We start from the raw sequence: 22,923 nt of genomic DNA, 5'->3' as shown, positions 1-22,923 counted from the left end.
CGTGGCTCTTCAGGCTTGCCCTCTTCTGCTTGTCCTGCTGCCAGCAGTAATGGGCAGCCTGCGCTGGTAATGGGCAGTGGTTGAGTAAAAGAGTAAAAGTCACTTTCACTGTATCCGTGTGATGCTGCAACCCAATTTCCCTGCCATCACAATACCTTCTTTCCTCACCTGGCTCAGTCTCCCTGCCTGCTCGGGAGAAAAGCGTGCATGGCCGGTCTCTGGCCAGCCTGGGACAAGCTGTGCGGCTGCCCAGCTGGGACCCAAAGCCTTTCTGAACCGGAGGCTGGAATGCAGTGGTAGGGACAGGGCCAGAGCATCCAGGCAGCGTAGGATGAGCACGTGCTGCTCCTCAGCAGTGGAAAATCAAACACAGGGCTTGGAAGGCTGCACCGGGGATAGACCTGTACCGCTACCCCTCACTGGGGCCTGCTGCTCAGGGCATCCCCCCTGCCCCGGTCCTTCCCTGCCCCGCAGCCCTCCCAGGCCGTGGCCACACCGCTGGCGGTGCTGAGCTGGCCTAGCCAGGCTGAGTGGCAAGGACCGGGCCTAACGGAGGGGTTGAGAGCTTCATCGCTCTCTGCAGCACGCAGGAGGAGTGGGAATGGTCCCAGCCTCCTTGCTGGGCGACCAAGCCTTGGAAGCTACGCAAAGCTTGACTTGGGACCATTTTCTGATGAGTTTCCCTCACTTGTAAGCCCACAGGACTTTAAAAAAAGCACAACCAAATGAAAAACTCTAGAACTAAAACTTCAGTGCCAACTCACTATAAATCTGGAGGGGGTTTTGTTTGTCTACATTTTAATGTAACAAAAACCTAATGTAGGTTTTGCGTTTGAAAAAAAGTAAGTCGAATGGGAGCTTATTTAGAACGGGAGACATTTGCTTGTATGTCTGTCTAAGCGCTGACGGCCTTGCGCTGCGATCTCTAGGCTCTGCATACGATGATGAATCATGTCAGCCTGTGATAACATTTCCCAGTGTTTCGAGAGTTCTCATCTGAACACGTACATGGATGCACATAGCAATGATCTTTGTTGTGCTGCCTTGGATGACATCATATTTTTCCGTAAGAACTCTCGTTGACTGCAAATACGTCGGCTTTGGGCTAAATGTATAACAAGCATGAAATTCCCTTTAATGTCAAAATAAGACCAAAAAAAAAAAAAAAAAAGTGGAAAGGTCATTTGGAAAAATCCAGTAATAAATACGACTTTCGAGGCCGAGTGAGTCTCGCTGTCACCAGGATGAGCCCACCGAGGCAAGCACCCAGGCAACGTCCGGATAATCTTATTATTTGCATGACACTAGCCATGAGACCGGGGGTGGGGGCAGGGTGGCGGGGCTGCGACCACCAAAATAAACGGCGGCGTCCCCCTGCGACAGGCCCTGCGGAGGTACGAGCCGGGGGCGGGGGGACCCGGCCCCGGTCCCCGCCGTGGTGGGGAGCGGGCCCGGGGGCTGGGCCCGGGGCGGCGGGGATTTTTCCGTGCGCAGCTACTCGTGACGGCGCGGTACGGCGCGGCGGGGCACTGCGGAGCGCGGTAATGATGTCAACTCGTTATTTACTTTCCAAGCCCGAATGACTGAGCAGGGCGAAGGGAGAATCAATCAGCCGCCGGGTGACCCTCCAGGCGGAAAAAAACCAGCGCGGCGCCCGGCTTGGCCGGGGCGGGGGAGGGGAAGCACATGGAGCCGGGGCCGCGTTGCATCATCCGCCCGGCGCGGGGCCGGTGGCGGGGACACGGGGCGGGGGGGGGCGGGCGGAGGGCTGGAGAGCAGCGGCGCGTCTGCCCGCCGGGCGTTGCGTTTAACCGCCGAGAAGCGATAACGCCCGTTTCTGCTGATTCACAGCCATGGAGGCCGCGCCAGCCCGCCGCCCCCCGCGCCCGGGGGTGCCGCCCGCAGCCCGGCTCTGCACCGGCGCTCGGGGGGGGGGCGCGGCAGAGCCCCCCCCCCCCACGTACCGCCCCGGCCGTCCCCCAGCGCCAGGCCGCGGAGCGTGGGCCCGTGGAGCGCGCCCCGCGTGGGGCGCCTCGGTGTGCCAAACACAGCGTCACGGTGGCGGCGCGTGTGCGCGGGATGGGCCCGCGTGGGGCCCGTGCCTCGTGCCGGCCGGGCCGGGGGCACCGCGCCGCGCGCCGCCGCCGCCACCCCCCACACTAGTACCGGTGACGGCAGTAACCGCCGCCGGGCCGGCGAGCGCGTGCAGGGGGGGGGGCCCGGGCGCCCGCGGGCGCGGTACGTGCGTGGGGGAGGGCAGCCGTGGGCAGCGCGTGTCCCCCGGCCGCGCGGGGCGGCTCCGCGCCTCGCCGCCGGCTCGCACAAGGTTACCGCCACGCTCCTCGGCGGGGCGGGGCGGGGGGGGCTTGGTTCGTCACTGGGTGTCTGTTACCGGCGGGGGGGGCGGGGGGTGCCAGCGCACAACAATACTGACAATACCGCGTGGAAGCGGGCGGCAGGAGTTACCCGAGGGCACCCGGGGGGCGTTGGCGGCGCGGGGGACACCCGCCGCGCCTCAAGTTGCGTGTCCCCGTGCGTGGGGGTGCGCGGTACCCAGGTGGGGGAGGGCGCGGCGCGGCAGGTTCGCCCCCCCCCCCCCCCCCCCCCGCTCCTCCTCACCCCGGCGGGCTCCGCCGCTCGCCCCCCGGTGCCCCCCCCCCAGCCGCCCGCCCGCCCTCCCCTCCCTCCTTCCCGCCCGCCCGGCGGCGGTGGCGGCGGCGGCGGGCCCCGGGCGCGGCCGGTTCCCCTCAGCGCCGCTCCCGCCGCCGCCGCGCGCCCGCACCGGCCCCGCCAACCGCCCCCCGCCGGCGGAGCCGCGCCGAGCGGCGGCACCTCCTGACCGCCATTCCGCCCCAAAACTTTCCGTTTTCCCCTTCCCACTCTCCGGGACTTCCTTGTGCCGCCTGTGCGCGCGGAGGGGGAGGAGGAGGCGTGTGCGGCGGCGGCGGCGGCGGCGGCGAGGGGGGATTTACAGTCTCCTCGCAGGCTGGCCGGGACCCCGGGGGAAGAGGAGTTGCACCATGCGCGGCAAGTGAGGGAAAGTCTCCGCCAGCGCCGCCCGCAGAAGTTGAGGCTTTCCCCCGCCGCCCGCGGGAGCGGGAGCTGTGCCTTTAACGCCCGCTGAGCGAGGTGAGTTTCCGAGGCGGATTATTCATCCTGGGGACCCTTTTTTTTTTTTTTCCTCCCATCTCTTTTTTTTTTTTTTTTTTTCTCCCTCTCTCCCCTTCTCTTACGCGCGCCGAGGTGACAAACGTCCTTCCCCGGCGCAGCCCCCCAAGCCCAGCCTGGGGCCGGGGCCCGCCGCCCCCCACGTCCCCTCGGCAGCCTGCCCTGGCTCGGCGGGTCTGACCCTCCCGGGGAGGGGGGTGGCGTGGGATGGGGGTGTCGGGTCGCTCAGCCGATGCCTGTTATGACGAAGTTTGTTGAACCCGGGCGTTTTGGGGTCTGTTTGGGTTTGGTTTTGGTTTGTTTTTTTTTTTTTTTTTTTTTGCGGGAGCGCTGGGCCGAGGCGATGTGTGTGGGGCTGCTGCCGTCGTGTCGGTGGCGGGTGTGCTGCCCCCGAGCAGAGCGACCCCGGGGCCTGGGGGGGGAGGGCAGTTTCTGGAGCGGCTCCCTACTTCTGAGATAGTATTTTAATGTATTTTGTTCTTAAAAAATAAAAAGAGAAATGCCCGCGGGGGGGAAAAATGCGAGGTATTCACGCTCAAGTGTGGAGTTTGCAGAGCCCGGGTGGGGGAGGGGATCCCATTCATCGCCAGGGCTTGAATCAGCAGCGGGCGGAGGGGCCGGTCGCTCCCGTACATCGAAGTTTACTTCCAAGTAGGTAAACAAGTTAATCCCCCCCCCCCTCGCCCCCCATCCCCCCACCCCCCCGGCGCTGTGTGCTGCTGCCAGCCCCGTTACCGGCGCTGCCGGGGGGCGGGGGTGCTGCCGGGGGAGCCCCGGGGGGGTGGGGACGGGGCGCTGGGGGCAGGGCGGCGCGGGGAGCGGGGTTGCAGACCTGTTGCAGGGCGGCGCGGCCCGGGCCGGCGTGCCCGGCGCCGGTGCGGCCTCGGGGGGCGGGGGGGTGTGGGGGGGAGCGGCCGGGGAGCTGGGCGCTGGGCGCAGCCGCCCGCCGGGCGGGAAGCTGGTGGGCACCGTTCCCTCGGCTGCTGTCATCTCGCGGAGCCCGTTCCCCATTTTGTGGTGCTGGTTTGATCGCAGCGGTTGGGCTGATCCTTCGGTTCGGTGCTGTGCGCGGCTAAGCATTGGCGTGGTGTGATGTCGAGCGAATGACCCTTGACCTATTTAATTATATGTTGTTGGGTTCTCGGGTAGACATCCTGCACGGCACAGAAAGGGGAAAAAACACAAAGCCACACCCTAAAAGTTAGGCTCGCATATTAATTTCTCAAAGTCGGTGTTTAGACTGAATAAAGGCTTCCCTTTATGTTGTCTTAACATGTCTTTTGCTGTTCTTCACGAGGATTTGTACCGCGTTTTTCCTACGCACAAGTCTTGAAGTGTAGATGTGTGTGTGTGTGTGTGTGTGTGTGTGTGTGTGTGTGTTGGTGGGGGAGGGGAAGCGGGCTGTTTCCACTGAAAAGAGCGCTCCTCAAGTGATGGTTTGAATAAAATGGAGTGTAAAATTAAAATTTCAAGACTGGTGTTTTAGGCTAATAGTATGAAAATAAATATATTGTGCCAGAGGGAGATCTGATTGTAGGTAATAAATACAAGGTCTTTACTCGTGACAAATATAACGTCATATCTTTCTTCCTTAGCCCATTTATTAGCAATCCTTTAACTGAGACTGCTCGTGTGGCATGCACAAGACTTAACATAATATACCTTGGTTACCATGTGGCTGCACATGCTGGATTTAGGCCTCTTCCTGTCCTGCAGTTAGTGTACTGTCATATACAGAGGCACTGGGCAGGTTTTGAAGTAAATATATTCTTTCTGTGATAGCAGATCTGGTTGGCAAGAGAGCAAAATTGTCCTAGTGTGTTTTGGCGTTGGTTTGTTTTTTTGTTGTTGTTTTTTTTTTAAGCAATTACAGATAATAGTTGCAACGTTTCAACGACAGTGATAGTAAAAAAGGGAAGCTTTCCCACAGAAGGTTTGTAGAGGAGTGGGAGGAAAAAGGAAAGCGAGAGGGGGAGGATGCTATCACATTAAAAATACGTTAAACCTTTCTTGGGCTACACGCAATAATGGTAAAACCGGTGGAGGTTTGAGCAGAGCTGCTGTAGTCGTCTCAGTTTAACACCTTCAGTGAGCTCAGCAACGACCAAAGTTGTTTTTTCTTCCCCTAAGATGAAAAAGTGTGTTTCAGAAGCAGAGAGGATTAAAATTTACACACGCATGTAAACACTGGCAACTACACAACTGTCCAAGTCTCGAAGCACAAAACAGAAACCCTCTGCAGATAAATTGTCATCTGAATACATCCTCCGCCCTTCCTCCACCCGATTAAGTAAGATAACTCCAATGTCCCCTGCCATGCCACTGCTGTGAGTTATGCTACTTGTTCTTCTTTTCAGTGGGTGGCAAGTATCCTCCACAATAAGAGTATCGAAAGAGCAAAACCAAATTAAATCCTTGATAGAGAAGGGGGACATGTCTGCACCTGGAATTGTCAGGCTTCTGCTCCGCCAGTTTCCCCAGGTTTTGTCCGGTCACCGGTTTACAGATGGGCTTTTCCCATTTCCGTGACGACGGGGCCAGAAGCAGACCTGTTGTCTGCTTGATGTGTCTAATGTGCCATGCCTCCTGGAGGAGCTTCCTGAACAGAGACTGCTCCGGCAGTGGCGGTCGTTAAAGGCCTACAGCCCTGAGCTTGGAAGGAGTAGAGGAGAACGTCCTTCAGCGCGGATGGGATATTGTTTGTTGGTAGATGAGATAAGGCAGCAGTGTGATACGCTTAGCGTATCGCTAAATCCTAAGTTTGGTTCATCGTGGAGATGAGACTGGAAAACCCATCCTAGGGCTTTAGCCTGGTGATGGCCGTAGACAGCGCGTGGGTGTGTGCTTTGGTGCCATTAGCTCTTGCTGTTTTCTGTTGGCTACCGTTAGAGTCCAGTGTTAGAATTCATGCTGTAGTCAGTATTGAACCGATGTTTATATTTTAGTAGTGCCAAGGGGCCCCCATTCAAATCAGGGCCGTTTTGGGAATATTGTAGATGACGGTTCTTGCCCAGAAAAGGTTGTAATGTGAGTAAGTGAGGGAGACAAAAAGCCAGGAGGGTAAATGGTGGAAAAAAATGACTCAGGGGAACAGCAGCTGATTGTAGCGCCTTATCTGGGGGACAACAGTGTGACCTCAGCTGGTAGGAGAGAGGAGAGTTGTTAACACCTGGCAGCGCTGCTGGCGATAAATCTGGCTGCTCTCCGCAAAGAGGGTGCGGGCGTCCCTTTGCCTTCGCAACGTGCGATCCGTACCCTGGATCCTCTTTGCTATTACTCTTTTAATTCCTAGTATTATTTTAGATTATGTACACCAGCCTGCCTATAAAACAATCAAGGTTTTGTAACTCTTGAGGGCAGATTCTTTTTTTCATTATCTTCATTATGAGGCAAGATGGAAGTAATTTTGTAAACCCTTTTTCAGCTGCTAAATTAAACTCCGTTCCCTCTTCCCCTCCCTCCTCTTGCCTATTTTTAGTTAGGAGGAAATAGCTGACCTCTTTACAGCAAGAACCCAGACCCCCTGGGTGCCATTTATAGGTTTCTACCAAATGGCCTACTTGGACAAGTTGGTTGAAATTAAACAAAAACATTGGAACTACGGCTCTACATAGGAATAGCAGCCTTCCTGTCAATACAAAATCTGTCAGTTTAATGGTACCGAAAACAAATGTTCAAAGGTGAAAAATGGGGTTTAGGTTATTTTTCTTTTCCTTGGTAGACAAGAGAATATTTTAAAGGTGTTTTTTTTTTTTGTGGCAGTCCGGTTATTAATGTAATGGAATTTAATTTAAGAATGACTGACAGTGTTCTGTTTTACAAACACAAGAAGCCCCCCGAAGTTAGGACTGTGTAAAAGCCTAGGGGGAATCAAAGAAGGATGTTCAATCTCATAAGAACAGCTCATCCTTTCTTACCAGTTTTCTCCTTGTGTAGAGAGATCTTATGCTAGATGGAGATTTATAAATTATAGTGACTAATGTTTGCTAATTCCATAGAAATATAAAATTGCTTCTGCTAGCTTAACTGAAAGCAAGTTTAATTCCGGGTACATGACCTGTTTTGAGGTTAAGGAGCACAGGCGTCTTGCATTGCTTTTCTTGTGCATATTTGTGTTTAGTTTAAATGATATTGATACCTTAAAGATAACGGACTCTAGCTGCAGGTATTGGATTTCTTAATTTGTTGTTTGAGGAGAGAAGAGGATATGGGTGTCCATGCAGTCTGTTATATTGTCTCTGTAATCCTCTGTCCAAGTCCCAGCCACCAGTCCCTTTCTTTACTCCGGGTTACTAGTATGACTGCAGTAGGAAAAGAGGCTTGGGGTTAGGTGCATCTGATGATTTGGCTTCTATTTGTATAATCTTGTTAACTTTATGGAATAAAAGTGGCATCACGGTGTTTAACCCCGTTTCTTGACCCTCTCTATTTGTAGTGTGGACAATCAATACGTGTCTGCTTGTCCTATTTAAATTGGAGTACATATAATGATTCATAATTTTCTATGAATTTACAACAGAATTTTATGCCAAGAACCCACGCTCTGCAAAATCATGACAATAGTACTGTAATATGAAGAATCAATTATTTTAATATTTTAGCTAAGTGCATTGCATAAATACAGTTTGGCTTGGCTATTTAATTTTACTCATTTGCTATGAGAAGTTACACCGTAGTACACTAAACACGTGGACAAAGCTGTGCCTCTTGATGCTGAGATGACATGGCTCGTGGCCTGTTCATGAACAGACGAGTAGCGCTAGTAATATGTAATAATTGTATATATGTATACACTCATCAAAATACTTTTTGTCTAATTAAATGTTGAGTTTTATTGACTCTTTGTCATTGGAGGGTGAAACAAGGCTTTTTAAGAAGCAGTGTTGTCCATTAATATATAACGGTTGCTCTATACATCACTGCAATTCAAAAAGTGATTGCATTTACTGACCTAAATTGCATTTAAACTCCTAATTCTTAGTTTCAGTTTAACCTCTTACTACTGTGTCGGGGGTTTAGAATGTCTTTTGTTACATAAAATAATAATTTTGTTGGGTTGAAAAATGTGGTAACATCGTACGTGATTATTTTTTTTTTCCTATTGAAACACAACTTTCCCATACCTGCAATAAATTATTGATAGAGCAAAGCAGCAACGTTTTTCCCTTAGGCATTAAAAATACTTGGAAAATATCCTTTGACATCATCTTCAGGAAAACAAAGGGGATTTTCTTTTGGTAGATAGATTCCCTTTGTCATTGTGCAGAATAATACATTTGTTGTGCTCCTTTTTGAAGGCAGCAAACTGCACTGGATGTGCAACTTCAGCTTCTGCTGTATTTTGCCATGTAGCACTATCAGCTCTTCATCGAATGGAGACTGCAAAATATTCTCCGTAGTTCAAGAGTGAAGCCAACTATGATTTATATTTGAGAGCAGAATAATCACATTATAATAGCACTGCTGAAAGGAAGCTGTTGCACTGTTAAGATTAACAGGTATAGCTGTTGTGTTTCATGCTTAGAAGTGTCCACTGATGAGTTTGTGCCAATTTGAACACAACTCTGTTGCCCACGGCAAAATCACTGGAAATACGTTCTTCCAAAAGAATTGACCTTCACAGTATACAGAGAATACACACATGAGATTTTTATAAAGTGAAGTGATGAAGAAGATATTTTGCAAATCCATATGTGTTGGTAACTTACGATTAGGAATTGTTATAACCATATGATAAGTTTCAGTGGCATTTAGCAGCTGCAAGTTGCTTGTTGTCTATGCCAGTGGGTTTAGTCTGGTTGCTACTGGCAGAGGATATGTACACGTCCAGAGACCCATTAGTATTAAGGCTTTTGTTAGCACATAGTCTCAGTTGGGATTGTTGACCAGTAATCAGTTTCACAAATATTAATTCTTTAAAATTGCCTATGTGTGTGTGCATGTACATGTACCTATATGTATGTAGATAGCCTTAAGGTAGTCTTAAAAGTAGCTTTGGAGAAAAAGGGAGTCACCCTGAGGTTGGAGAATGGTGCTGGAGTGCAATGGGTAGGCTCTCAAAGCCTGAACTAAGATATGCTTGGGCTTCAAGATACAGTCAGCAGCACCTGAGGTGGTGCAGAGCCAGCAAGATGAATGTAGGACTGGGCCAGGCTGGATGTCAGGTTTTGGGAGAAGACAGAGGTGCAGCACCCTTTAATTATGTGCTTGCTGAAATGTGTCAAAGTCAGGAGTGGATACCGTGCTTGTACATCTGACTGAGCATGGTGAGACCAGGAGGCGACAACTGGGGTACCTACCGTATGTGGCTGAGTGATGCATTCAAACTTCAAAATTGTAATATCTTTGGTTTTTTCTCCCTTTTTTTTCCTCCCCCTCTGTTTCGTTTTTGGTTGCTCTTAGAAGTAAAATTTAAACCCTGATCTCAACAGAGAGATCAAGGCAAAATTATCCTCTTTCCTAGCATTCTCCACAGATAGGGTTGAGCTTTGCTGGCAGGGTAGGACGGAGAATCCAAGCACAGACAGTGCCTGTTCGTATTGTGAGGATTGGTTTCCAAGGATATCTATCTGGTGCTTTTTACAGTCACAAAACAAACTTAACTCTTCTTGTGCCCATTTACATGCACACATGAATTAGACCTCTAGGAATTAATTTGGTTACAGAACTGATTGAAACACACCAAATTTTTTCTAATTTTTTCAGAAGGCGTTGTTAATGCTGCCAATACTATGCATTCAGCTCTCTTTCATTGTAGTTTAACACTGCTGTTTGGTTTTTTTACTTTTTTGATTGAGTTTTGTTCTTTTTTTAGTGTAAGCTTCTGTAGTTTTATCTAGTTAATATAATTTTTTAATTTGTTGACTTCAAAATAACATTATCTGGAAGACACAGATAAAAGGCAGGCCCAAGAATTATTCTGATGAGGAGCACATCTTCCTACCCCAGTTCTCAAAAATGAAAGTAAAGAACAGAAGCAGGTACAATTTTAATAACATTGCAGGGTGTTCACAAGACAGATTTTGTGTCATTCTGTGAAAGGTATTCAAGGTTTCTTTAGCTCAGTTTTGACTACTACTGTTTTTTTGGGTTGATGATGTTATAAGTCATTAACAATGCTCATTTGTATTTGTAGGAATCTAGTTTTATATTAAAAAACCCAAACACGTTCAGCTCTGATACTTCTACTTGTATCAATAAGTATCTTACATAACTAGTTAATTTAAATGAGCCAATTAGTTTAAAAGTAGTGCATGACAGTGTATCGTAAAAATTCATCCAGCTTCATTCTCACAGGATTTTATGTGCTTGGAAAAAAACATAAGGCAAGCTGAAAGGATGGCCCTAAATGCAATATTAGAGTGGAAGGAAAGAACCTGTTTATTACATACAGCTCAAATTTACTAAAGCATTAACATAATGATCACTCTCACTGCTGATGAATGCGGTCTCCCTTTTCTGGGAGACTGTCATCATGTCTTTACTACCTAGTCTGGTAATGCTGGGTAGGGGTTAGGTGAAAATTAGAATGTAGTTTAGCCCCTGACGGGCAGTTTACAAAAAGGAGGAAGAAGAGTGGGAGTAGGTTACCTCAGAAGCTCAGCTACACTGGTTTTAACTTGCTGACCATCAAGTAGTCAACGAAAATTCTTTAGGAATTTTCTGAGCTGTGTTTTTTTTCTTGGCTAAAATGACATGCCTTCAAAACACTTATTGCTGTGCATTTCTTCAGTGTTATGGTGTTAGTATGTATGGTATGTGGGTATTTTTTAATATGTTAGTGTTATTTTGTGGTTACAGCAATGGCTTTTCATGTGTGATTTTTCTAATGTTCTGCATGTTTGTATGCATATGTGCTCACTGCTGGATTACATCTTTTTATTTTAAATTTTGCTTAGAGCAAACAATATATTCTTCATGGTATCTATTACATTACCAACAGCATATATTTTGGGTTAAAAAAACACTTGAAACTTGGAAGGGCTCTATGTTCTCCAATGGCAACACGTTAAATGCAATTATACGTTGTCAGTTTGATCATACTCAGTGAATGGTGGCTTTGTAGATAAGGTTGGTTGTGCGTAGCAGGTGTTTATGTACATGGAGTCCAGTGTGAAAGAAAGAATTTAATTTCCTCTTACTAAAAATATAGTGACCTGTATCCTGTACATACTTAAAAAGTGTTCAGATAATTACAGTGAATACTTCTGTAGTTGTTTGCTCCTATATTCTTATTGCCATAAGATTACTTGAAAAGAATGTTGTACTTTAAAATAAATTTGTATATATATATCTATTAAAAGAAAAAAATCTGTATCTTAACGTCTTTATGAGGCAATAGATAGGTCACTCCTTTCCACAGCTGGATAAATCATTTACATTCCACTTATAATGAAATGTAAATGATTTATCTGCCTACCATCCTGCAGAACTACTATGAAGATTTTATTAATGACTGGGTTTGAAGAATTTTAAAGATCAAAACACATTATCAATTTATTTTGTTCCTAGCTTATTGAAAAGTGTGAAAGTAAAAGTCTAATATAAGTACAATCCCATTTTCCATCAAGTTACAAATTAGGATAGCAAAGTATCAAAAGAAAATTATGACAAAAAGTTTTATCTCCCTTTCGGTGATCAGTTTAGAAGTAATGATTGCTTTAATTTGTTAATCTGTAAGTTAGTTTCTTGGCTAATAGAATTGGATTTAGAGTATTAGAGCCTCTTGGGTTTTTCCAACCTTTTTGTAATCGCTTTTAAACTTTTATTTTTAACTTTGCCCCCCATCCCCAATGAAAACTATTGGAGTTTCCAGTGAGGTTTAAGAGGTTTCATTTTAATGGATATTTTGTGTTTCATGGTTTTTCTTTTTGTCAGCTCCATGATATGCAGGTAACGTCAGCAAGGACAAAGTTGATGATACATTTGTGTTCACCAAATCTTGTTATAGCTATGGCCTGTTATTGCAAAAACGTATTTGGCATGTGCAGGAGACTTCTAGGATCAAACCTTATATGATGGCAGCACAGATTCTTGACTGATTTAGTAAACATTTCTGAGCCTTTTTTAAAGCAACTGATGATGTGTGTGATTTTAGCTTTAGTCCTGACAGTCATGGTTCTTACAATGTAACAGGGATTGTGATGTCCCTCTCCTTTCCTGTAGCCCACATAAATAGTCTTTTTTGTAAGGCATAATTTGCAGAGTCTGTATTGAATACTATTCTTATCTGGATCCTTACAGTGTTCTTTGAAGTTTCTGCAGCTGACAAACATGGAAATCGAGATTTAGAGTCCAGTTTCTGTAAAATGTGCAGGAGCTGTGTTGGTTGTGTTGAAATTTACTTAGGCTTAATGTTTTGCAGTATAAAGTGTAAAACTTAGCAATTTGAGGTTGTAAATACATACACTGAAAAGTTGACTGGCTTAGATGGATGGTTGGAACCTGTGACTTTTTTCAGTCAAGTGCCATTAGTTTTTCAGGCCAATCCACATCAAAAGCTCTAAGAAACCCTAGCAGCAGCCACCCATAAAGCAGCGGGCAAGCAGTGGCAGGACGCTTCCGTTATTGCCTGTCTGGATCATGTATAGTCTGAAAACTGTTCTGCCAACTGTGACCTATCATATAAGAAGCCCGACACGTCAGGTCCGGCACCTGACGTTTGTCTTTTGCGTAAGGGTTACGAATGCCGTACCCTTTGTCGAGACCACGTGCCAGCCTCCCCATGCAGCAAGAGGTATATGCCCCCTGCGTTTGACATTGGCCAGAGGCTGGAGCTATACTTTCTCTAATCTGTTCAGCGATGAATCTCAGCAGCCTGGGTCTCATTGCATTGTACAGGCTGCAGCGCCAAGCCTACCTCAGCTGACTGGCTAATGCCAGGTAAGCAAAGCCTTCTGCAGGTGCGAGTCCCGCGGCCGGCGTGGTTGACACCAGGGAGGCTCAGTTGGAAGGCGGAAGCCTGACAGCGCACAGTGCAACGCTTCGTCCTTCGCATTAGATGCTGGCCATAGAAATAAATATGAAGGTTTCACTGCTCCTAAGTTCAAAAAAACCCTAGAATGGGTATGTCTGTGTACTGGTGATGTGGTGTGTGTGTTTTATTTTAATTTACTCTTTTTCTCTGGGGTAGTTGCTCAGTATTTGTCAACGGTGGATAAGGGAAATTCCACAGAAGGACAATTAGGTTTATTTTTCTAACCCTAAAAATAAATTTTCTGACTGAAGCTTTTTTCATTTCATGACTCAAACATTCTGCAAATAGTTGTTTTACATAAATATATAATTATTTGTGCTGTTAGCATTGTTTTAATTGTTATTTTTGTCTTTGGAAATACATATGGTTATTTCTCTGGTGTCTCAAGTGGAGTGAATATCTTGCCAGCCTATTTAACGTGCTAACGTATGTGAGAAAGTATGCCCTGTGGCCTGAAACATCATCTATGTATTTGCCAATTGCCTCAGTCTTTTAATTTCTGTTTGTATGCATTGCATTTGGTTAGGTTGAATTTATTATTGATTTCAACTGTTTGCAAATATTCTACTGACAGACCGTTTGCTTGTGTCTCCTTTGAGCCAGCATTTTACCCTCATTAGTCTATGGATGTGTTCTTTTGAGCGTTAGCCAAATGCATTCATAAAAATGGTAAAATTAAAAGAAAGGAAAAGTACCAGAGCTCTGTGACCTATTATTTGTAAACAACATTATGAAACTGCCTCTCAGTGTTTGACACTATACAATATATGTATATTTTTCTTTCAAGTTTTCCCTTTTTGTTCTCTCAGGTTTTCTGAGCTTCCAATCATATAAAGCCATTTGCTCAGATGTTTTAATTGCCTTTTTTTTTTTTTTTTTGGTACATTCTCATTTGCTTTGTTTTTGAAGACTAAAGCTACTAGGTAAATAACAGCAGTAATATTTACCAGTTCTCTAATTCTGTAGTTTCAAACCATGACTTGCAAGCTGCTAGGGGACACAGGGACTGTTGTTTTAGAGATCTGGGGGGGGGGGGGGGGGGGGGTAAAAAGGAAGTCTATTGTCATTCTGTTCAAATTCACTGTACAAGGTATCTTTATAGGTCCGCAAATTTAAAGAGATTAAAAACCACTGATCTAATTATATTGCAAACTTCTTACGGATGTGATGATATCTATTTTTATGACTTACTGCTTTGTGGGTGTATATATCATTATGCAAGTAATAATCTTTGTTTTCACAGGAGGTAATTTATACCAACATTAAATTTTGGCATCAGTTTTGTTATATTGTGTAGATTTTTATGAAAATATCCCTTCTCTTTCATAGGGCTGTGATCCGAATTCTCTGATAGAACAAGGATCTGGCTGATCTTTAGTTGCACAAAGAATAATCTAGAGAGGAGCATTCAGATTTCCTTAGTTTGTGTTTATCAGGTCTGTCACACAGCAAGCCTGCTCGACTGATTTTTCTTTTCTTTTTTTGGGGGGGGGTCTTATGGAGTACTGGTTTTGTTTCAGATTCCAGCTATTTATATGGTTCCATTGCATTTCAGTAAATCAAATTCTTGCATACTAAAATGTCAGGAATTTTGTTATTTGATGTTACTACATTTCAGTTTTCTCCTCTGCTTGAGAGCCAGCACTCCTTGCTAATGTTCGGAGGCCTTAGGTAGAGGAGGTGTGTATGGTGAGAGTGGGGGTGGGAAGTAAAACAGGCTCTGGCTGTTTACACATTCCAGTCAACCATAGATCTGCTCTCTTTGAGGCCTGAAATATTTTCCTTTTCGCTATCAGTCTTGAAGATCTGGGGTATTTGGGCACACTGCTAATAAAAATAAATAGTAATGTGTTAATCTCTTAGATTGAAATGTAATAAACTGTATTTTACCATTTTGTGTGTGTGCATAGGAATAAAGATTAACAGCACTTTGTAATTAGAATATGACATTTTTAGAAATATTGAAAATTATGACTATTGCTATGCTTTCTTCAAGAGTTGCCTGTAAAAGGACAAAATAAATTTGACTCCTTCCTTCTTGCTAGCTTATTCCAAAGGGAAAGTCGCATAATCAAAATATTTTTACTAACTAGATTTTCTGTTTTCAACAGTCCTTTGACTCAAGGAGCTGACGATGAGTCTCTCTCTCTGATTTCCATGTAATGCGTGTATGTACATGCATTTTTTTCATTTATTTTGAGGTGGGTTTAGTCTGCTTTGTAGTCTTTCATTTGATTATTCTGGTTTCCAGCACTTATGTTTCAGAGTTCTGACGAAATCAGATACACAAAGCCATCCACCTGCATGTGGTTTTTTGGGGGTTTTTTTTGAATATTGGAAATTATTTCCTGCAGCCTGCACTAAAATACAGACTGAGCAGGCAGGCAGATGAATAATGATTTCTTCCAGGTTCAGCATAATGTAATGAACAGACCTTCTGTTTATTATTATTATTATTTATTATCAATGTTTGTATACATGTGATTTCCTTCCCTGAAGCTTGCTTTCTTGGGTTTCTTAAAGCTGTATGCCGTGTGTGCCGTTTTCAGTTTTTCCCAAGAGGTGCAGTAATGCCACCTTGTCACTCCAGCAACTTGCTTTGTCATTGGGACTTGATGCGGCTCAACTTCTTACTGTTTCTGCTTTTAAACAAAATTTGTTGCCCTCCAGAAATATTTTCATATAATTATGACACAAAAAACAAGATAGTCCCACTGAGATAACAGCTGTTACCTTCAGTCTTAAGACCATCCTAGGCACATGCAGCGCAAAAGGTAATTCAGACTATACAGTTTTTTTTCCAAAGGCAGTTAATTGATTAAAACTTTCTTGCATAGCTGTGACTCTCATCTAATCACGTTTAGAGGCATTAAATCACTTTCAGAAAAACTGTAGACTACTTGAGCTAGACTACCAGCAACTTGGATAAACATGGTAGTATCTCTCTCTTGACTGCATTTTTAGGAACAAAGTACTGCTTTCGTTACGTAGCGACCTGGATCTAAAGCCAGAGGTTGTTTGGGGTTGCTGTCAAGCGAGATCAGACTGTTGTAAACACTAAGTAAACACTAAGGTTACCTGCACCTCATTATTTCTGTGCTTTTATGAGAGACACTCAAGACTGTTTGTATACTGGCTATGGCTCATGCTGATTATGTTGTCAAAAATTTGTGTCTCTAGCATGTGTACTAGCTGGGTGCTTTAAGAGGCCAACATTTTGGAATATAGATATCTAAATAACTGGGTTGGTTTTCAAAAGCTTTGGGTAAGTACAGTTCCAGTTGAAATCAGGGGAATTAGTAGCTGCTTAGTGCCTGGATAAGTAATTAGTCTTAATCCAGGGGTGCATTATAACATTCTGACAACAGAAGATCACCTCCCTCTCTCTCCCTTAAGTTAAATAAAGTAGTATTTTAAAAAGTTTTTTGCAGAAGAAGATCCCACCTAGTGACTACTGCCAGGCTCTATATAGATGCATTTTTTTTTTCCATCTTCATGTGTTTCTTGAAAGGGGAAAATGATCGTCAGAAGCAGCTGCTCACATTTAAAATACGGATGACTCTGTCAAAGTGGTGTATGGTTTGTTTTGAAGTTAGGGGGTCTTTACTGTAAATCGGCAACAAGTTTGTTTCCCATATGTCTTTAGTTTTATTTAATGTAACAGTTGATATAGTGGGAAGATGTACTACTATTATAGTGGTGGCTTGATTTAGTATTTATTACAATTAATTACAAATATTTCCTACCTTAAAAAACATGAAAACATGTTTTGTGGTTGAAATAGTAGCAACTCAGAACCTTGTTCTTTTTTAATCAAACAAAAACCCTAAAGAAACAAGAATATGAGATATAGTGACCTAATGCAAAAAAACCCTCAAATGGTTCTAAAAATTAAACAGATTTAGATATTAATTATGTGTATGAATATCTAGAAATGAGTAGTATCAAATTATGAACTTTGGGAGAATTATATGCAAATTGTACAGGCTTGGAGGTTGTTTTTTTTTCTTCTCTAGAAATATCTGCAAGCTGGTTGAGGAGAGTTTAGTGGAAGATATTTATTAAAAGAAATTTGATGTGAAGAACAAAATGTGATGAACTGTTCCTATCCTCAGAGGAGTTCAGGAGCTATAAAATAGTAGCTTAGACTGCCTTCTTTCTCTTTTTGTTTAGGTTGAGAATGTGGGCCTGTTTAAATATCAACAATTAATTGTAAGCCACAGAAACTATGAAATGAAATTTTAGATGTACATTTAAAGTTTCGATTATCCTCCTCTTTGCTAGTAACAGTGTTTTACAGCCGATCACAATATAACAAGTTTGCATTGTTAACCTAACAAAACAGTCTGGGGTTAATTGTTCAACACTACAGATACTACTTAGTTACTTTATTTAGAATTGTTAATTACTACTTATTATTCTTTGTTCCACAAAACTTCTTAAAAATCGTAGTTATGAATCTGGCTGATGCAGTAAAAAAATAGAAGTGAACAGTAGGGACCCACAGGAGCATGCAACTTATGATGAAAAGAGGCCATTTTAGTACTTCATTTATTTCTTCAGCCCCAGTGATTAATGAGCAATGCCTGCATTTACATAGTTGTACTAGCATCAGACTTTGTATCTTTATGGGCCTCTGTTCAAATTAGGGAGGAACCTCACCTTCCTAAAGTAAGTGTAAACATAATAGACTGTAGTATATCAGCAAGCTACTGTTTCAAGAGACCTTTCATAGTTAAATAATGAAGAAAAGGAGTATAATTTGGTCCTTGGCAGGACAAACACCTCACCCAACTGACAGATTTTTGTTGGTCTTTTGCAATTCCTGTTTCAAAAAGGTTTCTTTCACAATTGGTTTCACAGTTTTTGAACCTGATAGTTTCAAAGCCTATTCTAGGCTAGTCTGCTTCCTGTGAAGAGTGATGTTTGGTGAGGTGTTCGTGTATGCCACATCACACTGGTGAGAAGTAAATTGTGTTTTGATCCTGCAGGTCTTGCTTCACTTATTAGATTTTATGTTCCTTGGCGGGGGCGAGGGGGTGGGGGGGTGGGGTTGGGGAGCAGGGGTCAAGGGGGCGGGAAGAGAGCGAGAGAATCAAACAACAGTGGTGATACCGTATGGTTTTATCGGAGAGGCAGGCACACATGCCAGCTTTCCCCCAGGTTTGATCTTCTCCAGCGTTCCTATCAGTGGTAGGTCTGGTTGAGGCTGGTAGCAAAACGGTAGCTTAAAGAGGCCGTGATCTCTTGGAAGGTAAGCATTTAAGCATTTACACAGCACTGGTTTTCAGCCTTTAATTGAGAAGTGGCCTTTCTGAAAGAGGAAATTGGTTCTGCAAGTGTTGATAAATTGCTACAAATTGTCACGTTGATGAATCTTTAAAGAAACCAAACAAATGAAAATAAACCAAAGGAAAAAAAACAAACAAAAAACCCCTCAACATCCCTCACCAAACCAAAATTAAGCAGATGACAGACTTGTAACTGAGCACTGAGGGTTGTCTTAGGACGTAGGTGCTTACATTTTGAATTGATTGTCAATTGTCAGCTTGATGTGTGTGGGAGGTAAAGTGAACTTTTCATGAGATATATTCTCATAAGAACAGTTGCTATTCAGGTATACTTAGGTGTATGTTTGGGGAGAAGGGAAATGACATATTAGTGTTTTCAAGTCTTCTAAATCAAAGAATTGCTCACTTCTTTTAAGCAGTACATCTTTAGATCATATCCAGTTCTTTGGCTGCTGGAAAGACATACTTAATTTTCCAGTAAATACAGTTTTCTTATTTTACAAAACTGTAATTTTGTCATTATAATTGCAAGCATTTTAATTAAAATGCTGATGATAAAAAGAGTATTTATATAAAGGAGTTGATTATGCCTGATACAAGATCAAAATTAGGCCAAAATTTTGATGTACTCCATCGTGCTTCCTTACACAGACATGTATGACTTTATTCCAGTTGTTTCTGTAATACCTTGCAGACCATTTCAGGAGTTGTATGATTGCCAGTATTGTACAGGTTGACACTGATCTAAAAAGGAGCTGTGTTTAGAGCCAAGAACTGATCTTTTTGCCAGTTACAAATATGTCTCTTTCCTCCTTGAACTTGCCTCAGTGTAGAAGTAAACTTAAAGCCATTTCCCCAGTAATATCTAGCCTTCCAGTTCTTAAACATTAAAACCAAAGAGCTGTTAACTGCATTTTGATGAATATGTTTAAGTTGAATCTTACGGAGTTTCACTTTAAAAAAAAAAAAATAAAAAAGAAAAAAAAAGACTTCCCTTCCAAATATATTTGTATAAATAATGAATATTTTTGTGAAATACGTGTCTTTATTGTAAGCCAGACATTTCCTTCATATAGGATATGGCCATAGATATTCAATATTTATGTCTGTGCTTAATTGCACACATAATTTCACAGAATTAAGTAGCAGTGCTCGCGTGCAGAAAGTTTGCTTTATGTATATGTTTAGGGCTTGGCCTCATACAATCTCATAAGAATTTCCTGTCTGGAGTAGAAATGTTTTAAAATCCATTTTACTTGTACTTTGTAGATTTTAAAATACAACCCTCAGTAACTAAAAGCTTTCAATGAGCAGTGAACAACTAGTTGCTGGGCCTTGTGGTTCATCTTTGTGATTCATGTTTTACCTTTGTTCATGTACTCAGTGAAGACTGGGTGAAGGGATCTTTGACTGCCACCGGCAACGCTCTTAAGGAAGAACAAGTCTGTGAGGCTTCTATGTAAATAATGTGGCATTTAGTAATGAGAAAGTTAGCAACTCTGTTAATTGCTCATGAGACATACCTATGTAGAATTGGGCTTTGAAAGTTTCTTTCAAGTAATCTTCATATCTCCAGTGTGAATTTTATATCCACTAGCAATGCAGACTCATTCTCCAACTAAAAGTAAAAAATGCATATTCCAAACATTGTCTAGTCACAGTTAGCTCTTCCTGTTATAGTCCTTAGAGAAGCTAATGCTCCCCTTCTGAGATGAAGGAGGCCTGTCACGAAAGGAATGAAATAAATTATAGTGGTATTCAAAGGATAAAATGAAAAGACAGGTGTGGAGATCACAGATGAAACTTTAGTCAGATGAAGAAAACAGTTGTAAATATGCAGTCTAGATCATAATGTAGGAAAAATGGAACTCATGTAGTTCCCAGAGAGTGCATAGGTAGAGTTTGAGTGGTTTATAAATATTTGGGTACTTTTTCCCCTCTTGCATTGAACACAGGATTTTTCAAAGGCTTTCTGTCTAAGGTAGGCACTAGACTTCATTTACTAAGCCGTTTTTCGTATTGCTAGGATATGTTGTTTATCATATTTTTCCAAAATTGCTTTGCGGTCAGTCTGTTGGGCTCTTGTCTTTCATGTGTCCCCCGTACTGGGGTCCAGCAGGCCTGCCCTGACAGAAGCCACGTTCACAAGCTGCTGGGCATTGCAGGCCAGCTCTCAGTGTCACGGCTAGCTCCTCGCTGCTCACGCGTGTTGGTGCACACAAATCTCCTCTGACTCGGATAAATCATCTTCTGGGACAGTGTAACACATTTGGTGGAGCCTTTGCACCTCTCCCCGAAAAGCATGAGGAAGAAAAACTTACACAGGTGTTTACTGTGGCAAAAGCCATCTGTCAGGAGATGTTTTGGGAAGCCAGGGAGGAGGTTAACTGCAACAATATGAGGCAGCAAGGCAAAATTTGTGTGGCACAGCCATATGGCTGCTGAAGTACTGCTGTCAAATCCCTTCCTGTTGGTGGGTGAGGAGAGCTGGGGTGTGCCCTGTGGGAGGATGGGCTTGGAGGTGTCACACCTTGGGGCAGGCGGGCAGCCTTCTGCATGGTAGGGACTGCATGGGGGTGCCCTCCTCCTCTCCTGCTCACTGGCAAGGGCTGTCCGTCGGCTGCGGCTATTGCTTGATGCAATTAGTTTTTATTGACTAAGACGGCCTTAATAGGTTTCATTTATGTACCTTGGTTTTATTGCAGTTTAACCCTCTTAAGTACCCAGGAGGCTCCTAAAATAACAAAGATACTATTAATTAGAAGCTAAAAGGAACATAAGCTTTTAAACAATACTTTCTTTGCTCATCTTTTAATACATGTATGTATTTAAAATTACACCTTCAATCTTGGAGTTGTCCAACAGCTAAAATGTTTTGACAAGTGATAGCTGAGGTTACTATAAAAAAGAAATATATGCAATTCTCCTTTTTTTCCTTCCCTTTTTGTTTATTTTGCATATTTGAGACCCTGTTGTCACAGTCAGTTTCATTGCAGTCCTCCAAGGTCAGTGTTTTTCCCATCCAGTCTGTTGGATGTTTGACCCAATAGTGAGGATACTTTTTAAACAGTAAGAATAACATGAAATTATTTTCAAATCCATAAAAGCAAACATAAGGATTAGGACTGATTTACCCTCAGAAACTATTCTACCCCACTTGTTTGAAATTGAGGAGATTTCACACTGATGGTATCATTTAAAATGGGGGAAGAGAGAGAGAAGAAATAGCAATAGCTAATTGAAAGACCTTACAGCTAAAAGCCTAATGTGTAATAGAATAGTTTTCTGCCGTTTGTGCAATCAGCAACAAAAGAATAAAGACAGTTCATTGGACTAGAAGCTAAATTTCTGGTGAAATGAAAATTTATCTGGTTTATTTTACTTTTAAAAATACATTGTTTGCTTTTCTGCTAATGAGTGCATGCCAGGTTATTGTCTACCAGTTACCATTCTAGTCCAAATCGGAATTGAAGTTGGCAGAACATAAAGGAAATTTCAAGACCGCAAAATATCATCATCTAGAGCTTCATTTACTGTATATTTTTGTAACTTCAAAATTATAATAGATCGAGGAACAGACATATTAGGGTCACCAGCACAATATGGTATTCGGTTCAAATAACTCCCATTTTTATGGATGCATCCTATTTAAGTGTTGATTAAAATCTCAGTATTAACTGCTTTTAAAAATAAAATTCAATTGTCTTATTAAAAATACAGCTGGTTAGAGTGGAATACTAGTACGGACTTCTCTGAAACTTGTTTCTTGCCCATTGTTTTGAATTTACTATTTCTGCACAACCAGTGCCCAGTTAACCAGTAGTAGAAACTGAATAGCTGAAGATGAAGTCTAGAGGACAATGACCATTTCTTACCCCTCAGGGAGGAAGTACATATAAAGCACTGTGCTTTTGCCTTGTGAAATGGCCTGACTGGCTATTGTGGTGTGAAACATTACATTATTTATGTGTTTTGATAAGCTGACAAGTATAGCCATTTCACTGGATCTTAACTTCGCTTGCCTGAATGTAAGAGTATGGAAAGGTTGAGAGGAAGAAGAAACTGAAATCATCAATTTGTGTGCCCTTGGCATGTTGATGAGTATGGCTAGAGTGACTTCTTCCTGATTTCAGCAGAAGCCTGAGTTTGTATGGTGAAAATTAAATGGTAGGTCAGTCCAGAAACTTTCCTTGGGCAGTACTAACGAGCTTGGGAATCTTGAGTTGGTATGCATCACCTGTCTTAAGTATTACTGATGTTTTCCGAAGAAACAAAATTTGTGTGGCTTACGTGGAAGGGATCCCTAAGATTCATCAAGTCCAACTCCCTGGTCCTCACAGGACTACCTAAAACTAAACCATAAGACTAAGAGTGTCATCCAGATGCTCCTTGAACTCTGATGGGCTTGGTGCCACAACCACTTCCCTGGGGAGCCTGTTCCAGTGACCAACCACCCTTTCAGTGAAGAACCTTTTCCTAATGTCCGAC

General features: G+C 43.4%; 1 protein-coding gene across 7 annotated transcripts in view; it reads left to right on the top strand.

Annotated features, from left to right (window-relative positions):
- Positions 1-2,752: 2,752 nt before the first annotated feature.
- TBL1X (transducin beta like 1 X-linked) overlaps positions 2,753-22,923 on the top strand; it is a 200,912-nt gene continuing 180,741 nt past the window's right edge. For 4 of the 7 annotated variants that reach the window (XM_074814870.1, XM_074814860.1, XM_074814862.1 and 1 more), the window contains exon 1: positions 2,754-3,129. The gene's annotated coding sequence lies outside the window, so the exon portion shown is untranslated. Of the gene's footprint in view, positions 3,130-22,923 lie in introns of all 7 variants that reach the window. The other 3 variants (XM_074814871.1, XM_074814866.1, XM_074814865.1) reach the window with 1 other exon arrangement.

The sequence above is a fragment of the Strix aluco genome, chromosome 2 (genome assembly GCF_031877795.1).
Source record: "Strix aluco isolate bStrAlu1 chromosome 2, bStrAlu1.hap1, whole genome shotgun sequence".
Classification (NCBI taxonomy): Eukaryota; Metazoa; Chordata; class Aves; order Strigiformes; family Strigidae; genus Strix; species Strix aluco.
Note: the sequence above shows the minus strand (reverse complement) of the source record. Positions and strands in the feature narration are given on the sequence as shown.